The sequence below is a fragment of the Schistocerca gregaria genome, chromosome 9 (genome assembly GCF_023897955.1).
Source record: "Schistocerca gregaria isolate iqSchGreg1 chromosome 9, iqSchGreg1.2, whole genome shotgun sequence".
NCBI classification, from domain to species: Eukaryota; Metazoa; Arthropoda; class Insecta; order Orthoptera; family Acrididae; genus Schistocerca; species Schistocerca gregaria.
In genome coordinates, this window is record NC_064928.1 from 92406589 (window position 1) to 92422422 (window position 15834).

General features: G+C 40.5%; 1 protein-coding gene across 1 annotated transcript in view; it reads left to right on the forward strand.

The window, feature by feature from the left end:
* The window catches only part of LOC126292309 (probable 4-coumarate--CoA ligase 1), a 355684-nt gene that overhangs the window by 322678 nt on the left and 17172 nt on the right, over window positions 1-15834 (forward strand). The gene's annotated exons all lie outside the window — the stretch shown is intronic.

Genomic DNA, 15834 nt, shown 5'->3' on the forward strand with positions numbered 1-15834 from the left:
GGTTCAAATCAGGACTTGGAGCAGGCCACTGTAGAAGATACATCAGACTTTCTGTGAACTTCAGCGCAAGGTCTTATTTTGTTGAAAACATGCAAATACTCAAAAATATCACTGTCTGGGAAGCACATTGTTACTTAAACTTTTTTTTTCTTTAATACTTGCATTAAGTTTGCTATTACTCAAAATTAAGAATGCCCTGTATCCAAAGGAGGAGAGGGGCCATAGACCATCACTCTAGTTAGTAAATTTGTCGTCCTCTTGTCTTTACTGTTCTGTGACTAATCATTTAGAGAAGGGCTTGATTACATTAACAAAGTCAGAGAAGCCAGCTTACAATAAGGTCATATCTTATAATGAATAAAAAAAATGGACACTACTGTGTGCCTAACTCATCCTGGAAATGTGCTTGCAATAAACTACAACTCAAATTTGTGAATGTGATTAAAATAATAACATGAAGTCTAAACACAGTGGCTTTAATGTCCGTTGAGATCCTCAGTATGCTTCCATTGAGTTCTAGCACCCTCACTCAGTTATTGACAGTTCATAACATTCACAAGTCACTGCATTAATTAGTCTTCCATTTTTTAAATAAAAACAACAGTGGTTGCCGTTAGAGTAAACACCATAGGCCTACCTAAAAGTGACCAGGCTTTGCATTATCACACCTGTTACTGAAATGCTGATGAACTGTTCAATTTTGCCACTAATAACCTCACTTACCTCACGTTCCTTTGCTTATAAACCTCATTAACTTTACCCTTTGAAGATAAATCTTTTGTTTTTTCTCAGCCCCTGATCTTAACTGCATAATTCCAGAAGATTATGGCTGGTAGAATGAAGAAGAAGAAGGGGTGAGAGAGAGAGAGGGAGGAGAAGGTCCTACAAAGAGTGGCACATTTTGTCTTCAAGATAATTTAGTCAAATTAATGATGAATATAATAGAGGGAAACATTCCACGTGGGAAAAATATATCTAAAAACAAAGTTGATTTGACTTACCAAACAAAAGTGCTGGCAGGTCGATAGATACACAAACACAAAATTCAAGCTTTCGCAACCAACTGTTGCTTCTTCAGGAAAGAGGGAAGGAGAATGAAAGACGAAAGGATGTGGGTTTTAAGGGAGAGGGTAAGGCGTCATTCCAATCCCGGGAGGGGAAAGACTTACCTTAAGGGAAAAAAAGGACAGGTATACATTCGCACACACACATATCCATCCGCACATACACAGATGTAAAGCGTAGTTTATATGAAACACTAGGCTTGCATACATTTATTATTCTGATATCCCTTTTTTTGTAATCTGGAAGTTTTTATAGTTGCACAAACATCACCCCCATATTTAAGATAAGAATGAAAGTAGATGTAAGAAAAACTTCTTATTGTTTTCTCTCCACAACAGCATATCCACGTGCAGAGTAGGTGGCATCTTTGTCAATTTTGCATTCAAATAAGCTATGTGCTTATTTCATTATAAATTGATTTTTATTTGCACACACATGTTGTTTTAGCCAGGTTGTTAACACAATACTTTTACATTGCATAAGTAGGCCTACATTGTATTCCTGGTATACAATAATGAATTTTGTATGCTACTAAACTTTCCCTGTTACTGTTTTCCATAATCTTTGGTGTTTTGCCACAGTTGGATCAGGTTTTTAAATTGAGTGACACTTTTTGGGAATGGACTAAGCATATCTCCTTGTAATTTGCTCCACTCTCTTACTCCTCTACCAACATAAGATATTTACCTGTATTGTTATTGCACGATTTCACACATCTTGTACTGATGGCCTTTCATTTTCTTATGGATCCATTCTTTTCACAAACCATCATTCAATATATGTTTGGTAAATTCCCACAGGTATACCTCTTACCTTTCTTTAGAAGTATTTGTAGTAGTTTTAACAATATTATGAAAAGGAAAGTTGCTACTCACCATATAGTGGAGATGCTGAGCCACAGATAGGCACAACAAGAAGACTGTCACAAATAAAGCTTTTGGCTATTAAGGCCTTTGTCAACAATAGTTGTAGACACACACACACACACAGGTGGGGTGGGAGAGGGATAGTATGAAGAGGGTAGCAGACAGTGGAGTGTTGCAGGTTAGATGGAGGGCAGGGGAGGGTGGGGGGTGGGCGGAAGTAGCAGAAAAGTAGAGAAGTAAAAAGACTGAGTGTGATGGTGGAATGACAACTGTGTAGGAAAGTGGCTGGATGGGTGAGGACACTGACTAACAAAGGTTGAGGCCAGGGGGGTTATGGGAACATAGGATGTATTGCAGGGAAAGTTCCCACCTGTGCAGTTCAGAAAAGCTGGTGGAAAGGATCCATATGTCACAAGCTGTGAAGCAGTCATTGAAATGAAGGATGTCATGTTTGGCAGCATGTTCAGCAACAGGTTGGTCAACTTGTTTCTTGGCCACAATTTGTTAGTGGCCATTCATGCGGACAGACAACTTGTTGGTCATCATGCCCACATAGAATGCAGCACAGTTGTTGCAGCTTAGCTTGTAGATCACAACTGGTTTCACAGGTAGCCCTGCCTTTGATAGGATAGATCATGTTTGTGACCAGACTGGAGAAGGTGGTGTTGGGAAGATGTATGGAACAGGTCTTGCATCTAGGTCTATTACAGGGGTATGAGCCATGAGGTAAAGAATTGGGAACATGGATTGTGTAGGATGGACGAATATATTGTGTAGGTATGGTGGACGGCAGGATAGCACTGGGGGGGAGGGGAGGGAGAGGTGGGAAGGGTAGCGGGCAGGACATTTCTCATTTCAGAACATGGCGAAAGACAGTTGAAACCCTGGCGGAGAATGTAATTCAATTGCTGCGTTCCTGGGTGGTACTGAGTTACGAGGGGAATGCTCCTATGTGGCTGGATGATGGGACTTTGGGAGGTGGTGGGAAACTGGAAAGATAAGGCACAGGAGATTTGTTTTTGTCCAAGGTTGGAATGATAATTACGGTCAGTGAAGGCATCAGTGAGGCCTTCGTTATATTTAGAGAGGGACCACTCATCACTGCAGATGCAATGAGTATGAGTGGCTAGGCTGTATGGAAGGGACTTCTTGGATGGAACGGGTGGCAGCTGTCGAAGTGGAGGTGCTGCTGGCGGTTAGTAGGCTTGATATAGATGGAGGTACTGATCTAGCCATTTTTGAGGCAGAGGAGAACATGTAGGAAGATGGCGACCAGGTGAAGCAAATAGGGGAGAAGTTGTTGAGGTTCTGGAGGAATGTGGATATGGTGTCCTCACTCTCAATCCCGATTGCAAAGATGTCACAATGAATCTGAACCAGCTGAGGGGCTTGGGATTCTGGGTTTTTAGGAAGGATTCCTGTAGAGGCCCATGAGTAGCAATCCCGATTGCAAAGATGTCACAATGAATCTGAACCAGCTGAGGGGCTTGGGATTCTGGGTTTTTAGGAAGGATTCCTCTAGAGGCCCATGAGTAGTTTGGCATAGCATGGTGCCATGTCGGTTATCAGCCATACCCCGGATTTGTTTGTAGGTAATGCCTTCAAAGGAGAAGTGATTGTGGGTGAGGATATAGTTGGTCAAGGTGACTAGGAAGGAGTTTGTTGGCTTGGAATCCGTCGAGTATTGGGAAAGGTACCGTTCAATAGCAATAAGGCCATGGTCGTGATGAATGTTAAGTGTAAAGGAAGGTGGCATCAATAGTGACGAGCAGGGCACCGTGTGGTAAAGGGACAGGAACTATGGAGAGTTGGTGGAGAAAATGGTTGGTATCTTTTATATAGGAGGGTAGGTTGCAGGTAATAGGTTGAAGGTGTTGGTTTATGAGAGCAAAAATTATTCCAGTGGGGCCATAGTAACTGGCCGCAATGTGTGGACTAAAAGAAGCATGTAAAATGTAGATGTGTGAGAAATGGTATGGGTGAGTAGAGAGATGGACTCTGGGGAGAGGTTCTGGGATGGACTAAGGATTTGAGTAGGTACTGGAGATACTGCTGGATCTCTGGAATGGGTTCACTGTGGCAAGGTTTGTAGGTGGAAGTATCTGAAAGCTGGCAGAGTCCTTCTGCCAAGTAATCCTTGCAGATTAAAAAAACAGCGGTGAAGCCTTTGTCCATAGGTAGGATTATAAGGTCGGGATTGGTTTTTAGATGGTGGACTGCAGTTCTTTCTGCAGATGTAAGTTTTGTGGGATTTGGAGAATGATGGTGAGGCAAGGTTTGAGGTTAAGAAATTCTGGAAAGTTAACAGGGGGTGATTTGGGGGCAGTGGTTGTGGATCACGGTTGGATGGAGGAGTGTATTGGGTTAGGCAGGATTCATTATTGGTCTTTGGTTGGGTCCGATTGGTAGGGTTGTTGGTGAAAAAGTGTTTCCACTGTAGGGATCGGGAGAAGGAGAGAAGGTGTTTAACAAGTGCTGCATGATTGAATTTGGGAGTGGGGCAAAAGGTTAGGCCTTTGGAAAGGACTGATATTTCTGTGGGGCAAAGGCTTCTTTAGGAAAGGTTCATGACTGTGTTACAGGTCTGTTTAGGTTCTGTATTCTGTGTGACGTTGGGAAGGAGTTTTGGAGGGTGGGGTTTGTCAGCTATGAGGAGATGTGGGGGAGATTAGGAGGTGGTTGTAGAGGTGATGGACAGTGGTACTCCAAGGAAGGATTAGGAAGTGAGCAGCATGGGGAGCTTTTTGCTGTGGCATTGTGGATGTTGCCCAAGTTTCTGGAGGGCAAGAGTTTCAGTATTTGTTACGGGTTCCAGGAATTTGGGATTGCATAGCAGGAGAATTTTGCAGATGGAGAGAGGGTACTGTAATGAGGTTTGGGCTTGGTTGATATGGTTTTGCAGGGCTATGTTGGTGAGGGCCAAGGACTGGCAAAATCTGAACAGGTGGAGGTCATTTCGGAAGGAGGGGTGGCAGCCAGAGATAGGTAATTAAATGGTAAGGCCATTTGGGAGGATTCCATGAGCCAAGCAACAATGCAGGAACTGTATGTGGTACTTGGCCCTGGCTAGGGATAAGGAAACTTTTCTCTATTGATCCATATTGAAGGAGCAAGGATCCATGCTGGGCGAAGAAATATGAAAAATCGCCTAACTAATGTGGAATTATGTGCGATAAATTTTGCAGAAATACACCCAAATACATGCAAAAATTCACAAAAAGGATGCAAATGGGGAAAACAAGATGGAATCTGAGGAAGTTGACGATAGCGAAAGACGAAAATCCACTAAATTGGCGAGGTGCCACAAGGATCAAAGTAAAGAATACTGTGGGTAGCAGGTCTAAGGGTGGATAAGTGTGAAGAAGGGGGATGGCAGATGTGACTGGATGATGTGGAATTAATCGGTGCGAACTGGGATAGAATGGCGAAAGAGGTGGGGGGGTTCGTAGTTTGAGATATAAGATCATGTGGCACTGGAAAGGTGCAGAAAATAGCTTGCACAAATACAGGAGATTGATGCAGGGAGTGTGATTAACTGGAAAATATATTATTAATTATATCAGCAGGAGTAATGTGAGAAATAAAATGCTGCTGCAACAATCAACGTGGTCTTATAGCCGTCTGTTGCGTGCAGCCGAGACGGTTGATACAGTAAGTAGAGCGTGCAGTGCAGTTTGTAGGCGACAAGAGAAACACAGGAAAGTAGAGAAAAAAGGACTCACATTGAGTATAGTGATGCAAAAGAAAATGGTAACAAATGAAGACAGTACTGGGTTAGGATCAAAGAAAAGCTGTCAGGCAGTTTTATTCACCCACAGATTTCTTTTACAGGGTTATTGGGCATGTGTTGGTATTACAATTTAAGATCAACATCAAAAAGTAATTCACATGTACGGAAATCTGCGTACAGTACCTACAAGTCTAGTACAGCAAGGATTGGACAGGTAGTGGGCTGTGGCCTCATAGTAGGAACCGTGCCAGCATTTGCCTGAAGTACTTTAGGGAAGCAACAGAAAATCTAAATCAGGATGGTAGAATGAAGATTGGAGGCTTCACCCTCCAGAATACAAAGCCAGTCTCCCCATGATGTGAGACTTTCCACATCTCATTTGGTGGCACCATCTACTCTTCTGTAATCTCCCGTTATACAGGGAGGCTCAGGACGAATGGTCAGTACTCAGAAACATGACAGGGATGATTATTAGAAGCAAAAAAAGTCTAATAAACATGAGCTCTAAAAGGCATACATTAGGAACTAAGAGCAGTTCTTCATCTTCGAATCTGTGAAACAAATCTCTTCTACTGCAAGTGTGTTTTTTGGAAGGAGATAGTGTGGAGAGAGGGGGGGAAAAAAAAAAAAAAAAGAAAAAAAAACAGGTCCAGTAAAATGAGTCATAAAATGCATACCTAAGAGTTATGAGAAGTTATTCAGTAGCAGACACTTGTTTTACACTAACAAAGGTGAAAAAGTGATTATAACTCTTAAATTGTGCACTTCAGAGCCCAATGTGTACTGGACTTTTTTTTCTGTGCTACCTTGTCTGAAAATGCGGAAAGCAAAGAGCTTGCTGTAGAAAATATTTGTTTCACTCTATTGGAGATGAAGAAATGCTCATAGCTCTTAAGGTATGCATTTTAAAGCCCTTTTTTCTAGACTTTTTTGTTCTGGCTGAGCATTCCTGTTGTATCTGAAAACTGTCCAGTACTCCTTGGACACTATGTATAGCTGACTACCCTCTGTTGTACTCTCTCTGCTGGGGTCACAGATCTCTCTAGCATACTCCAACTGGTAAGAGTCATGTAGACTCTCTCATTTGTACCAATGCTTGCACCCTTCAGAACACTCATTAACATGTGCAGAGACTTACATACCTTGTTTGTGTGATTATGTTCTGAGAAATGAATAATTTTAGTGAGACTGCTTCTATTTGCTGCATATTATCAGATGATTTTTCAGTGCACAACTGCTTCATTATTTTACCTATATTTCTGCAGTTGTTCCTGACTTTTCCCCTTTTTGCAGAATTGTTTTATCATTACTAAGATTGACAATTGTATGAGCATTCATGTTCAGGTAGGCTGATAACATATAGCAGAATGAGAAGGAATCCCATTACTGGTTCTTGGCCCATACAGTATTTAATTTAATTACATCTTGACAAACTGTACGCAAGTTTATTAAGGTTTTTCATTATCCTACATGATACTGTTTGTTTGCAATTACTGTGGAATGAGCTGATCCAACTGTTGGACATGTCTCAAATGCCAAACTGTTCAAACTTGGGCAATATGATCTTATATTGTCTGCTGGGAATATGTTATAGATTTTGACATCAGAATGTTGTTGTTGTTGTGGTCTTCAGTCCTGAGACTGGTTTGATGCAGCTCTCCATGCTGCTCTATCCTGTGCAAGCTTCTTCTTCTCCCAGTACCTACTGCTGCCTACATTCTTCTGAATGTGCTTAGTGTACTCATCTCTTGGTCTCCCTCTACGATTTTTACTCTCCATGTTACCCTTCGGTACTAAATTGGTGGTCCCTTGATGCCTCAGAACATATCCTACCAACTGATCCCTTCTTCTAGTTAAGTTGTGCCACAAACTCCTCTTCTCCCCAATTCTATTCAATACCTCCTCATTAGATATATGATCTACCCATCTAATCTTCAGCATTCTTCTGTAGCTTCACATTTCTAAAGCTTCTATTCTCTTCTGGTCTAAACTATTTATCGTCCACATTTCACTTCCATACATGGCTACACTCCATACAAATTCTTTCAGAAATGACTTCCTACCACTTAAATCAATACTCGATGTTAACAAATTTCTCTTCTTCAGAAACGCTTTCCTTGCCATTGCCAGTCTACATTTTATATCCTCTCTACTTCGACCATCATCAGTTATTTTGCTCCCCAAATAGCAAAACTCCTTTACTACTCTAAGTGTCTCATTTCCTAATCTAATTCCCTCAGCATCACCTGACTTAATTCGACTACATTCCATTATCCTCGTTTTGCTTTTGTTGATGTTCATCTTATAACCTCTTTTCAGGACACTGTCCATTCCGTTCAGCTGCTTCTCCAAGTCCTTTGCTGTTTCTGACAGGATTACAATGTCATCAAAGTTTTTATTTCTTCTCCATTTAATTTAATACCTGCTCCGAACTTTTTTTTTTTTGTTTCCTTTACTGCTTTCTCACTACACAGATTGAATAACATCGGGGAGAGGCTACAACCCTGTCTCACTCCCTTCCCAACCACTGCTTCCCTTTCATGTCCCTCGACTCTTATAACTGCCATCTGGTTTCTGTACAAATTGTAAATAGCCTTTCGCTCCCTGTATTTTACCCCTGCCACCTTCAGAATTTGAAAGAGAGTATTCCAATCAACATTGTCAAAAGCTTTCTATAAGTCTACAAATGCTAGAAACGTAGGTTTGCCTTTCCTTAATCTTTCTTCTAAGATAAGTCGTAGAGTCAGTATTGCCTCACGTGTTCCAACATTTCTACGGAATTCAAACTGATCTTCCCTGAGGTCCGCTTCTACCAGTTTTTCCATTCGTGTGTAAAGAATTTGTATTAGTATTTTGCAGCTGTGACTTATTAAATTGATAGTTTGGTAATTTTCACATCTGTCAACACCTGTTTGCTTTGGGATTGGAATTGTTATATTCTTCTTGAAGTCTGAGGAAATTTCGCCTGTCTCATACATCTTGCTCACCAGATGGTATAGTTTTGTCAGGACTGGCTCTCCCAAGGCTGTCAGTGGTTCTAATGGAATATGGTCTACTCCCAGCGCCTTGTTTCGACTTAGGTCTTTCAGTGCTCTGTCAAACTCTTCACGCAGTATCATATCTCCCATTTCATCTTCATCTACATCCTCTTCCATTTCCATGATATTCTCCTCGAGGACATTGCCCCTGTATAGACCCTCTCATACTCCTTCCACCTTTCTGCTTTCCCTTCAAAATATAAAACTTCAGTATGTAAAACTCTATTCTGAATCCGAGAAAGATAAGTGTAGACTGTATGGATACTGTTTTTATTTAAACATTTATTATGGTTGTGTCCTACACATTCCATCCAAAACTAATCCAAATGATCCACTAAGATACGCAGTAACATTGATGATGACAACCACAAAACTATTCATTCCAATTAAAAACATCCTATAAATCAGTGTGGGATTGGACTTCATTTACCTAACTAGTATTCAAAGGTGAATTACATTAAGCACTGCACTGTTCACAAGATGTGTGTAGCTGGAATGAATAGTCATGTGAGTGTTGTGGTGGACATTATTGTATAGCTCAGTGGGCAATTTGATTATGAGCTTAAGCTTGAAACTAATCATTAAGTAATAAAGAAAATTAATATTGCAACTTGGAAGTTTCTCTGCAGTTTATTGCATAATTTGATTGTAATCCTTGTTATTGTCTACAAATTACATTCAGTAGTTAGTACATGATTCGACACATAAATGTAAGAATTCTTAAACCCCCAAAAAGGATTTTCCAAGATGTTCAGTTATCAACTTCACACAATATCCTTCCTGCACACTTGTGAAGTTCGGTGGCAGGTGGAACAAGTCTTCTGGTCAGGTGACTACAGGGTTATAAACACAAAATCAAATAGGGGTAATGCAGGAGTAGGTTTAATAATGAATAGGAAAATAGGTATGCGGGTAAGCTACTACAAACAGCATAGTGAACGCATTATTGTGGCAAAGATAGATACGAACCCCCACATACTACAGTAGTACAAGTTTATATGCCAACTAGCTCTGCAGATGACAAAGAAATTGAAGAAATGTATGATGAAATAAAATAAATTATTCAGATATTGAAGGGAGACGAAAATTTAATAGTCATGGGTGACTGGAATTCAATTGTAGGAAAAGGGAGAGAAGGAAACGTAGTAGGTGAATATGGATTGGGGCTAGGAAATGAAAGAGGAAGCCGCCTGGTAGAATTTTGCACAGAGCACTACTTAATCATAGCTAACACTTGGTTTAAGAATCATGAAAGAAGGTTGTATACATGGAAGTACTCTGGAGATACTAAAAAGTATCAGATAGATTATATAATGGTAAGACAGAGATTTAGGAACCAGGATTTAAATTGTAAGACATTTCCAGGGGCAGATGTGGACTCTGACCACAATCTATTGGTTATGACCTGTAGATTAAAACTAAAGAAACTGCAAAAAGTGGGAATTTAAGGAGATGGGACAACCGGAGGTTGTACACTGTTTCAGGGAGAGCATAAGGGAACAATTGACAGGAATGGGGGAAAGAAATACAGTAGAAGAAGAATGGGTAGCTTTGAGGGATGAAGAAGAATGAAGCAGGCAAAAAGGAATACAGACGTCTCAAAAATGAGATCGACACGAAGTGCAAAGTGGCTAAGCAGGCATGGCTAGAGGACAAATGTAAGGATGTAGATTCTTATCTCACTAGGGGTAAGATAGATACTGCCTACAGGAAAATTAAAGAGACCTTTTGAGATAAGAGAACCACTTACATGAACATCAAGAGCTCAGATGGAAACCCATTTCTAAGCAAAGAAGGGAAAGCAGAAAGGTGGAAGGAGTATATAGAGGGTCTATACAAGGGCGATGTACTTGAGGACAATATTATGGAAATGGAAGAGGATGTAGATGAAGACGAAATGGGAGACACGATACTGCGTGAAGAGTTTGACAGCACTGAAAGACATGAGTCAAAACAAGGCCCCCGGAGTAGACAACATTCCATTGGAACTACTGACGGCCTTGGGAGAGCCAGTCCTGACAAAATTCTACCATCTGGTGAGCAAGATATATGAGACAAGCAAAATATACTCAGACTTCAAGAAGAATATAATAATTCCAATCCAATAGAAAGCAGGTGTTGACAGATGTGAAAATTACCAAACAATCATTTAATAAGCCACAGGTGCAAAATACTAACACGAATTCTTTACAGACAAATGGAAAAACTATTAGAAGCTGACCTCGGGGAAGATCAGTTTGGATTCCGTAGAAATGTTGGAATACGTGAGGCAATACTGACTCTACGACTTATCTTAGAAGAAAGATTAAGGAAGGGCAAACCTACATTTCTAGCATTTGTAGACTTAGAGAAAGCTACTGACAATGTTGACTGAAATACTCTCTTTCAAATTCTAAAGGTGGCAGGGGTAAAATACAGGGAGCAAAAGGCTATTTACAATTTGTACAGAAACCAGATGGCAGTTATAAGAGTCGAGGGACATGAAAGGGAAGCAGTGGTTGGGAAGGGAGTGAGACAGGGTTGTAGCCTCTCCCCGATGTTATTCAATCTGTATATTGAGCAAGCAGTAAAGGAAACAAAAGAAAAATTCAGAGTAGGTATTAAAATCCATGGAGAAGAAATAAAAACTTTGAGGTTCGCCGATGACATTGTATTTCTGTCAGAGACAGCAAAGGACTTGGAAGAGCAGTTGAACGGAATGGATAGTGTCTTGAAAGGAGGATATAAGATGAACACCAACAAAAGAAAAACAAGGATAATGGAATGTAGTCGAATTAAGTCAGGTGATGTTGAGGGAATTAGATTAGGAAATGAGACACTTAAAGTAGTAAAGGAGTTTTGCTATTTGGGGAGCAAAATAACTGATGATGGTCGAAGTAGAGAGGATATAGAATGTAGACTGGCAATGGCAAGGAAAGCGTTTCTGAAGAAGAGAAATTTCTTAACATCGAGTATAGATTTAAGTGTCAGGAAGTTGTTTCTGAAAGTATTTGTATGGAGTGTAACCATTTATGGAAGTGAAACATGGACGCTAATAGCTTGGACAAGAAGAGAAAAGAAGCTTTTGAAATGTGGTGCTACAGACGAATGCTGAAGATTAGATGGGTAGATCACATAACTAATGAGGAGGTATTGAATATAATTGGGGAGACGAGGAGTTTGTGGCACAACTTGACGAGAAGAAGGGACTGGTTGGTAGGACATGTTCTGAGGCATCAGGGGATCACAAATTTATCATTGTAGGGCAGTGTGGAGTGTGAAAATCGTAGAGGGAGACCAAGAGATGACTACAACAAGCAGATTCAGAATGATGTAGGTTGCAGTAGGTACTGGGAGATGAAGCAGCTTGCACAGGATAGAGTAGCATGGAGAGCTGCATCAAACCAGTCTCAAGACTGAAGACCACAACAACAACAACACACTTGTGTGCAATAAATAAGATTATGCATGCGACTGTATGGAGTGAAAGTATGCTAGAGGTCCCACTTGCAGGTCAACAATGATTTGTAAGTGCAAAACAAGCAGAACCGAGCTTTTTGATTAACATATCCATATGCTAGTGCCACTGCAGTTTATTACTTATCTGGATGCCAAAGAACTTCACACACAGAGAAGTCTGTACCCACTGATATCTGCTTCTGATTACAGTAAGTCAATTTGATTTGTTTGTAATGGCATATTATTAGTCTTTGTAAGGTTAATGGTTGCTAAGCTTGCTTTGAACCAGCTGTAAGTCTCCTGATTGTGTGTGATATGGATGTGTGTAGGCCCTTTATCAGTGCAAAGGTGTCATCAGCAAATATCAGCTGTTGAAGAGTCCTCCAATGTGCCAGGTAAATCATTTATGTAGGCCATGAACAAAAATGGGTCCAGCCTTCACAACTGTCTGTGATGACATATTTAATGTTTATCCACTCTCAGTTTAGTCTTAAAATTTTTGGATTTGCATTACAATGCCGCGATCCGTTAGTAACTTTGTAACTATAATAACTGACAGTAGCTTAACTACTGGTTTCGGTCTTGTTGACAACTGCTTCTGCATTAACACATTGGGCAGTGGACTGAGAAAGAGTGTCCTGCTCTGCAGTCACTTGGCAGTCCTATCTGGTAACTGGAATGAGGGCAATTTAAGGAAATTGGTGGCTTGTGGTAGGGGATGAGTAGGAACTTCATACTAGAAAAGAGTAACTTTAAATGACAAAAATTGTAGCCAGTGCCTCTTTTTTCCACGTGAGAATAATTTCATTGCACTGCTGAAAGTATCTTCAGTGCATTAGTGGTAGTACCAGGACTACACCTATGCCACGTGTGGAAACGTTGGTGGTCAGGATTAATGGTTTACACTGCATAAAAGAATCCAAACGGGGAGCAAAACATAAACATTGCTTGAGTGACTGTAAAGCCCCTCGACAGTCTGTGGTACATACAACTTTGGCACCCTTTTGGTGAAGCCACATAAGAGGGTGGCAAATTTTCACAGCCTAGGGGATGAACTTGGCATAAGAAGAAATCTTGCCCAAAGATGACTGGAACTCATATACATTCTTGAGCACTAGCAGTTTGACAGTGACTGATATGCTCATCTTTAGGCTGAGGCCACCTTTGCTAGTCACATGGCCCAAAAAAGTGCACCTTTGTGGAAAAAACTACATTTTCCAGTTTACAACAAAAGCTGTTCTGCAGAAAGTGTTGGAAAAACTGCCAACAGATTTCATAAATGCTCCTTCCGAATGAAGCCTATGACAGAGATGTCATTGAGGTAGTTGACATAACAGGGAATGTCCTTAATCAACTATTCCAAATATTGTTGATAAATTCCTGTGGCAGACAAGTTTCCAAAGGGCAAGCGATTAAACTGGTGAAGCCCAAAAGGGGATAGAGCACCATGAAACAGAGAAGCAGTGTTCATGAGTAATTCTAGGTATGCATCAGATAAGTCAGTACCCGAAAAAGACTGCCACCTCGATAGCTTCGTTAACACCTCTTCTGACCCCATAACTGTGACACGTTGCACGTTCACTATTTGTTTAAAATAGGAACATGGTGCCACCAATGCTGCAACTCAGCCTTGACCTTGTCCTATGTGGCCAACAGAACAGAGGAGGAGTGACAAACTTTAGGTATTGCCAGCGGCTTAAACAAAACGTGTGTCTCAAAATTTTCTGCCTGACTCCAGCTGTTCTCAAACAGCTGGTTGTGTGACTGTAGTAAAGAGCCCGAATCTTGCAAGGGGACCAACTGATACATGCTGAGAGAGAGAGAGAATGTTGTGTAGTATCTGACAATTTGCTGTAGTATCTGTTGCAATGCAGGTCAGCCAAAGAGCCTGTATGTGCCTAAGTTAATGAGGCTGATTGTCGCTCCCTACTACCTGAAACCCATTCGCTCACCTATCCGTGACCAACATAGGCAGAATACACTGGGTTGATGCTTACGGGTTTCGGAGACACCCTCTGACTCCAAGGGAACCACTGTGGTCCTGTGACTGTCTCAAATTGATGACAAATGGCACACCCCACACATGGCATCTCCATATGTGGGCAATTCTGACAAATTTGTACCACAAGATAGTCGAGGCAGGACCACTGACAGCCACACTGTGTGGAAACAGATGAAGAAGGAGAATGACACTGAGAGCCCAGAATTTGTCACGAGCCAGAACTGTGATTATTTGACTTATTTGCGCCAGGCAGTCTACCCATCTAATCTTCAGCATTCTTCTGTAGCACCACATTTCGAAAGCTTCTATTCTCTTTTTGTCTAAACTATTTATCGTCCATGTTTCACTTCCATACATGGCTACACTCCATACAAATACTTTCAGAAACGACTTCCTGATACATAAATCTATATTCAATGATAACAAATTTCTCTTCTTCAGAAATGCTTTCCTTGCCATTGCCAGTCTACATTTTATATCCTCTCTACTTCGACCATCATCAGTTATTTTGCTCCCCAAATAGCAAAACTCCTTTACTACTTTAAGTGTCTCATTTCCTAATCTAATTCCCTCAGCATCACCCGACTTAATTCAACTACATTCCATTATCCTCATTTTGCTTTTGTTGGTGTTCATCTTATATCCTCCTTTCAAGACACTATCCATTCCGTTCAACTGCTCTTCCAAGTCCTTTGCTATCTCTGACAGAATTACAATGTCATCGGCGAACCTCAAAGTTTTTATTTCTTCTCCATGGATTTTAATGCCTACTCCGAACTTTTCTTTTGTTTCCTTCACTGCTTGCTCAATATACAGATTGAATAACATCGGGGAGAGGCTACAACCCTGTCTCACTCCCTTCCCAACCACTGCTTCCCTTTCATGTCCCTCAACTCTTATAACTGCCATCTGGTTTCTGTACAAATTGTAAATAGCCTTTCGCTCCCTGTATTTTACCCCGGTTATAACAATAAGTTTATAGCCAAGATCTAAAGATTTATAATGTTCCTAATTTTGTTGGCTTCTGAAGATGATAAATCAATCTGTTAAAACTGGTAAAGCATAAAAAATTTATTTGTAACTGGTGACTAAATTTTATCAGAAAACATAATATTACAGTTGCTTCAAATTACAGCCATGAATAAAGTTCAAAATATTGTGCGTAAAGTGACAACAACTTGGCAAAGCACCCAGAAGCACACCATTAACAATCTGTATTTTTACTGATGCAGTAGTAAGTAGACAAAATGAAATTTTCGATATGTACAGAAGCTTAAGTAATGAATTAAATCTTGTACCAAGGCTAGGACTTGAACCTAGGTGCCCTGCTTACTAAGCACATGAGCTATCCTCCACAAAGTCGCACCACAGCCCATCTCGATTTTCCCTTTCTTAAATCATCATTGTTGCTGAGGCTTTCCTCTATAGCAATAGCATCCCAGCTTTGTACATAATGGGAAAACCCTGGTTGTATAACACACTTTGGTGACCTATTGGCCTGATGAAATTAAATTTTCCAGGAGACATACTGAGTCTAAACTTCCTATTCAATAGGGATAGTACCTAAAGTAATTATTTCAGCTCATATCCCTATGGAAAATAAAATTGAGACTCAGTATGTCTCCAGGAAAATGTAATTCCATGAGATCAAAATGAAATAATTTATTTTTGTGAGATGAACTGCTTTTAGCTTGT